Genomic DNA, 7,402 nt, shown 5'->3' with positions numbered 1-7,402 from the left:
AGAGAAGACGAAGATGGTTTCATGCCTAGCAATGGAACTATAATTATAATACTTCAGATACTAATAACAGAAGAAAGTTAGAAATTATAGTGGCTTGGTGTTTAAAGAGATATTCGGGGAATGAGACTTATGAGAGAGCGGTAATCGATCAGGTAGCAAGGCAACTTGATCATCAAGAGGAGCAGGGTTAAAGATGAGTTTTCATCTTCTTTACATGAAGAGTCACTCTTAAAGATTTAAGTTAAAATGAGTTAGTATTTGATTGAAGCTTGATTTCTAAGGTCTATGAACCTTCAATAAATGTTTAAATTTAATTTTATACAACTAATTTATATTTGACTCAAACTAAACGTAGGTAATTACAATATCATTTCTTGGAATGGAGTCGAAAACTAGACTTCAAATTTGGAAGTTGTTCCTACAGGGGTTGTTGTTGTTGTTGTTGTTGTTGTTTAGACATATGCGCACAAACTACAGGGGTAGTTGTTGTTACAGGGTGGAGGATGCTCTTTTGGAGCGCATAAGTGTGTGTAGACTAATAAAGGCGCATCAGCATCTAGGCGTGCCTTTTTATACACTGCCGATGATGTAATCCCCCGTAAATTTATAAATTTTATTAAATATATTTTAACATATATTATTTATATTTAAATAGAATTTATGAATTTTAGTAATAAATATATAATTAACGTATATTTATTTTATTTATTTTATTTACGTTTTAAATATTTCAACGAATTAGAAAATTAAAAGTAATTTTAGAATTTTACGTTGAAAAGAATTCGAATTATGAAAACGCGTCCGATTGAATTTGGATAAACAATCCTAACTATTTTTGGATTCAAACAACATCAATTCCAATCCTAGCCCAAGTTTGCAAAGCCCAATAAAGAAACCCAAACAAAATTACCCATACCTCTACTCTCCTTCAATTCACGTAAAAGCAAAAACAAGAGAAGTCAAACCCTCCTCCCCTCCTATTCTTTCACGTAAACCAGAAAACCCTCAAACCTTGGTACTCTCTGCCCCAGCCGCAGCCACCGTACACTCGCCGGACCGCCGCCGCGTTGTCGCACCGCCGATCCCTCCGTCCGGTACTCTCCTTCTCCCTCTCTTACTCTCTCTCGTTCTTTCTTCTTATCCCCTAATGTCTATTTGTTTCTTCTTTTCAACTCCGGCCGGTTAGAACCGCCGCTGCCACCAGTGCTCGCCACCACGCAAGCCCAGCCGCGTTGCCAGTTCGCCGTCCTGTCTCACCGTCGCGCCTTGCCCCGCCAACTTCTTCTCCCTTTCTTCTTTCGCGGGTTACCACCGTAGGCGCACGCAACCACCACCCAGCAAGCCACCTGCGCCACCAGCCTTGTCGACCGATCGTCGACCACCCACACCTGCTGCCGCACCGCCATTGCCGCCGGCCAGCAGCCTTTCTCTCCTCCTTAATTTTGGTTATTTCTCCCCCTTCAATTTATTTAAATTATTATTTGTCTTTTAATAAATTAATTAATGTTAATTTTCATGATTTAACTTATTAAGTTTTGATGATGTATTTAGAATTCAGATTATATGTTGATATTATAATTTAGTTTATTTCAGATTTATTAATCATGTTTAAGTTAGGATTTTAATTATATTTTGTCAATTTAAATTATGTTTTCTTGAAGTAAATTTATAGTTTTTATGGTTTAAATATAGATTTCAAATTATATGTACTATATAATGAAGTTATTAATTTTCAGATTATATAATTTCGTCAAATGAGGATTTGAATTATTTAAAGAATGAATTTTAATGCTTTAATAGTTAGAAAATCATAGTATGATGTTTATGAATTATTAAAGTTATTGTTTTTATGATTTTAAGCATATTAATTATGGTTTGGTGAAGTTTTAAACTATTTTATATTGCTGGAATTTTAGAAAGGGATGCTTTATTGGAGTTTATGATAATTGGTGATCATTAGTGTAGGAATCACTATGCTAGGAGGTTTAGTAGCTAAGTGTTGTCATTGGGGAATGTTCTAATTATGTTTAGGAAGGGTTTGAAGCACCCTAATGTTGCTGAAAATTCAATGTGAGTTGATATGAATCTATATTGGTTGTTTTTAGGTGGAGAATTCTCGTTAGGCGACTTTTGAAAGTGTTAAAGTGGCCTATTAGTTTGTTTACACAAGGTACGTACATACCTGTGTGCTTGGAATGTGTGCTAATTGTTGAAACCATGTTGAATCTTGTTGTTGAACTTGGTTATGTTGATATTATTGTTGAACTTGGTGATGTTGATATTATGGACGAACTGGGTTATATTGAATGTGCATGTTTAATACTGTTGGACAAACTTATTGAACTTATTTTGCACTATAAAAACTGTAACATGTTAGTATGGATGTTTGATACAAACATGTTGGTTGGGAACACTAGATTATTCTATATGATTGGGTTGGATCGATTGGTTGTTGTTCCCTTTCTATCTTTTCACTACTTTATAAGGGCGGAGGACCTTGTTTAGTAGGTTGAAACTTTATGCCCATATACAGGGTTGCTCATGGTTAAAGGAAAGGTTGGTTAAGTTGGAATGAGTCTTGATTGATGCTTTTATGATCACTTACTTAATTCCAAGATAAAAACAGTTGTGAACAAATGTGAATTGTCTGTCTTATGTAATGGTTGAGTCATAACGGAATCTCAATTTATAAATCATGTAAAGTGAAACTGAATAGCAATAGCTTTAGACTGTGCACGTCTGAAGTGACGGACAAACAGGAGTTGGGGTTCATGGTGGTAGCCCATGGCCTTTTCTGGAACCGGATTGATCACCGTGTCCTATTTTTATTTAAACGTTCCTCGATATCGCAGGTCACTGAGGTTACGGAGTCGCGCCCGTACCTCGTCTTCCTTAGTGAAGACTTCTGGATGGTCAACTCGGTCCATTGTCTATTTCAACTAAAATAATATTATGGTTATCAAGCCTAGCTTAGTCTAGTCAAGTATAGTCGTCAAATTATTATGTTTTGTCTGTCCTTACTTATATTTATTAGTATCATGTTAGGGTTGTTGGTTTGATAGTATCATGCTAGGATTGTTGTTGTTTTAGTATGTAGTACTCAGCTTTGCTGATTACGTGCTTTGTTTGTGTGTGTTGATCATGGCTATGCCTTATTGATCCTGTGATGACCCATCTTTGGTGAGCAGTCTCTAAGGATCAATAAGCGTTGCCCATCTACAGGTTTGAAGATGATGCATCATTGGGATCGGGATTAGAGAGCTTGTAGTTCTATTTGTTTAATTAAGTGATTTAATTTGTTAACTTGGATTTGAAATTTGTCGTACTATTCGTATTTCCTTAATTCAGTTAATTGGTTTGGACCTAATATGTAATAGATTATTTATGAACCTAAAAGTTAGTTTTATGTTTTCCGCTGCAAAATTCTGAATAAGCCGTAACGTTTTCACACGGGCGATAATGCCTTGATAATTCTCTACGTTTTATATTAAAATGTTGTTTTAGAAAAGAGAGAATTGTCGGGGTGTTACAAAGTGGTATCTAGAAGCTAAGGTTTTATTTTAATAAATTTTTAGGCGCCTAACTATCTAGTTATTTAAAATAAATTCCTTAAAAATCGAGATTCTACGCATTATAGTGATAAAAAAATTGGTATTTTTTTTTGGGGGGCCGATTTCTTGATACTTTCGACATTTTTATTTTTCTTATTATTTATTATTCAAACAAATAAATAAAAATAATATGAATACATTTTTCTTAAAAAGGAGTTCAATTTTTTTTAGTTGTTTCAAGAGTTAGAATTCGTTAATTAGCAAAATATAAATCTTTTCAAATTTTTTTTTAACTTTATTTTCGAATTTATTCGCTACGCATTTTCTTAATTTATCCTACTTTATTTATTATATATTTTTATTTATGTTATTATTCTATGTTATAATTTTCTTATATTATCGTCCTTTTACTTTGTTATTTAAATTATTTCAATGCTTTAGTTTATGAGAGATGGGTAGTATAAGAAGGGCATATAGGATAGAATTATATGTGCATTAGTAGTTAATTGCTAGCATAAGAAGTTAATTGCTATGTGCATTTGTTAAATGTTTAAGTGTTGCATGTAAATGTGCATAGAAATTGTTTGATTCCACCAAACTTATTGATCATTGAACCTTGTTTATGTTTTGGCTGGAAAATCGTTAGTGAGACCTTGAATTGTTTATTTCAGGAATAAAATGTTTCTTTCCAAGTATACCAACATAGGATCCTTCGAGAAACTTGATATAGAAACCCCTGATATTTACGTGAAGAAAATCATGTTTGGATGTGAATATTATGCTAAAGTTCAAGGGCAACCTATCTTAATGAGAAAGGATATCATAGCAGCCACTATCATTAATTGCTTACCTAACAAATTTCCATATCTAGAACTCAAGGAAAAGTTTAAAGACATGCATTCTGATAATGGAACTCCAAACTTGACTAAGTATGGGACTTGGGATGGTAGATGGAAATATGATTCAGAAATCCTGACCACCATTATTGAAGCGGCAGAAAGTGGGTTTAGAGACGGTAAAATCATAGGGAGTCATGTTGGGGATTCAGTTACAGAAGAACCTATGGGAATAGGTGTAAATAATGACCTAGAGGAAAATGATGTAGCTGTGGAGAATGAGAATGTAGGTGTTGAGGCAGAGAATCCTAACCTAGTGGCCCATGAGCCAACCATCGAAATTTCTAGTGACTCAGATGCAGAGCTCGAAAGTGAACAGGAGATTGCAAGTGAGCATAATCAAGATGAAGACATGGGAGAAGATGCGAACCCTGAGGAAGACCCCGATGAAGACCCTGAAGAAGAGTTCGATGATCTTGAGATCTAAATGTCACTCCGCAAGTTTCAGGAGCAATGGATAGGCAAGAGGCCACAAATATTTTGAAGTCATAAATAGTTAATTAGCTCTTTTATGTTTTAAAGAATAAGTAGCAAAGCTACAACAGTTTAAGGTTAAAGTTTAGTGAAGTTTGAAATGTTCTTTATTATTTTGAAGGATGTAATAAATATTTATGGAGTTAGCAATAAAAGTTAAAGTTTTCAAGGAATTGTTCTTTATTCTATTTTGAGGATTCCATAATACCCCAACCTTTAGGTAACACGTCATGGATTAATTTTCCATTGGTTGCATACTCAGTGTGAATTGTGGATCAATTTAATTGCCACAATAATATTAAATGATTTGAGTACATAAAGGAAGTGGGGGCCAACCTAGACCCTCATGACCAATATGACTCAAAATGTTATGCCTTATATGCAGTGTGTGAATGTCTTTCGTGAATTATTGAGGATGATTATTTTTCAATGATTATTGCATCTTGTAGACGATCGTTGCACCTTCATAAACGATTGTCGTGCCTTCATAAATGATGTGTATTAATGTGAACATTGTTGGTTGAGGCGAACCTTATGGTCAATTCAAGTATTAAATTGTATGGGATAACGTATAGGTGATGTTTCAAACCTAAAGTAGAATATACTAATTGCAGGTCGCGTTCTAGAATGGCCAACAATAATGACTTAGTTGTTGCTATTCGCCTCTTGGCGGAAAAGCTGACCCTACCTTTTTAGAAAACCGGGTTGGAGAGTTTGAGAAATTGCTTGGGGATTTGAATTGTCTTAAGAATATGAGAGTGGGTCAAGTTGTCATGTATTTGAAAGATGAAGCCGATTTACAGTGGAGAGAAATAGGGTTAGGATTAGCGCTGCTGAGAAATTCAATTAGGATTCAATTGTTACTGCCTTAAGGGAAAGGTTTACCCTACCTTATATGAGAAAGCAGAAAGTTTAGGAATTCATAAACATTAGTATGAGGAGCATGATCATCGATGAATACTATTGCAGATTTATAGCATGACCACCTTAGGATTAGGTGGGGAAACCTCTACATCTTTGGATTTTGTGTATGGGGGAGCTGCTCATATTTATGGGTTGCAGTCTAGAATGGACAAGAAAAATATTGTTGTTGGGGAGAAAAGAAAAGAGTTTAATGCTGGGGAAAACCAAGGAAATTTCAAGAGAAATATGAATGAAAATGGTAATGAGAGTGGTAACCAGGTGAAGAAGGGATTTAATCAGTCAGGAAATTAGGGTCGAAGCCTTTAGGGGCGTAGAACAACTAAGAGAACTTCCATAAGTCTGCTAATGAGAATAACAACCATAATAAGGCTCCGGATAAACTATTCGTTATGAGTAGAAGTGAAGCTGAACGTTTTGCAGATGTAGTTTATGGTACTTTTCTATTAACTCCGTGCCAGTTAAAACATTGTTCGATTCAGGGGCAACTTGCTCTTTTATTTCGTCCTCTATTGTTAAAAGTTGAAGTTAGTAGATTTTGAGGCGATTGATTTACCTGTTAGTCTACCTACTGGTGTAACTATAAAGTGTACCAAGTTGTTTAAGAACTTGTCTTTGAAGACAAAAGATTGTGTTTTTCCTTCTGATTTGATAAAGTTTAGTCTGAGGGACCTAGATGTAATTTCGGGGATGGACTAGCTAAGTGTGTACAAAGCTAAGGTAGATTGTGAAGTTCAGAAAGTAAGTTTAAGGAACCTTATTAGGAAATTGACCTCATTTGGATGTTTTGAAAAGTCCAAGAACCTTTACTTATTTCCGTAATGCAAGTGAGGAAATTGATGAATAGGGAGTACGAACTATTTTCTGTAGTGTGTCAGAGGTGATTAAAGAAGTTAGTGACAATCGAGGATGTTGCCATTGTGAGTGGATTCATTGATGTGTTTTCGAGTGAAATTACAAGTATGTTACCTATTAGAGCTTTTGAGTTCACTATAGACTTAGATCCTGAAACGACACCTATATCCAAGGCACCTTATAGCATGACACCTCCTTAAATGAGCGAATTAAGACACAATTGCAAGAGTTGTTTGTTAAGGAGAAAGATAAGAGTATGGAATCATGCATCGATTTTAGGGAGCTAAACACCATCAAGAACGAGTATCCTTTGCCTAGGATAGATGACATATTTGATCAATTGAATTGGGCGAGTGTGTTCTCAAAGTCTGATTTGTGTTGAAGTACCACCAATTGAGGATAGATGATAGGGGCCTAGACCTCATTAGGACTCGTTATTGTCATTATGGGTTTAAAGTAATGTCTTTTGGGTTAACTAATGCACCTGCCATAAATATGAAATTGATGAATGAGATTTCCCACGAATTCTGAATTAAGTTCGTTATTATATCACTGATGGTATCCTGATTTATTCAAAGAATGCAAAAAGAGCATAACGAAATCTTGATGATTATTTGGAGACGCTTAGAAAGAATCTAGTTTTATTAAATGAAGTATACAAATCTTGAAGTTATGTGTGTATAAGTGACACCGACGGAAAAGTGA

At 34.9% G+C, this 7,402-nt stretch overlaps 1 long non-coding RNA gene across 1 annotated transcript; it reads left to right on the top strand.

The window, feature by feature from the left end:
• Positions 1–933: 933 nt before the first annotated feature.
• LOC130470720 (uncharacterized) lies at positions 934–3,448 on the top strand. Its single transcript, XR_008931443.1, has 4 exons — positions 934–1,094; positions 1,187–1,445; positions 2,106–2,170; positions 3,189–3,448. It is a non-coding gene; the product is annotated as an uncharacterized lncRNA (long non-coding RNA).
• The last annotated feature ends 3,954 nt before the right edge of the window (positions 3,449–7,402 follow it).

This window comes from Spinacia oleracea, chromosome 3 (genome assembly GCF_020520425.1).
Source record: "Spinacia oleracea cultivar Varoflay chromosome 3, BTI_SOV_V1, whole genome shotgun sequence".
NCBI lineage: Eukaryota > Viridiplantae > Streptophyta > Magnoliopsida > Caryophyllales > Amaranthaceae > Spinacia > Spinacia oleracea.
This window is presented reverse-complemented; position numbering and strand designations above follow the sequence as displayed.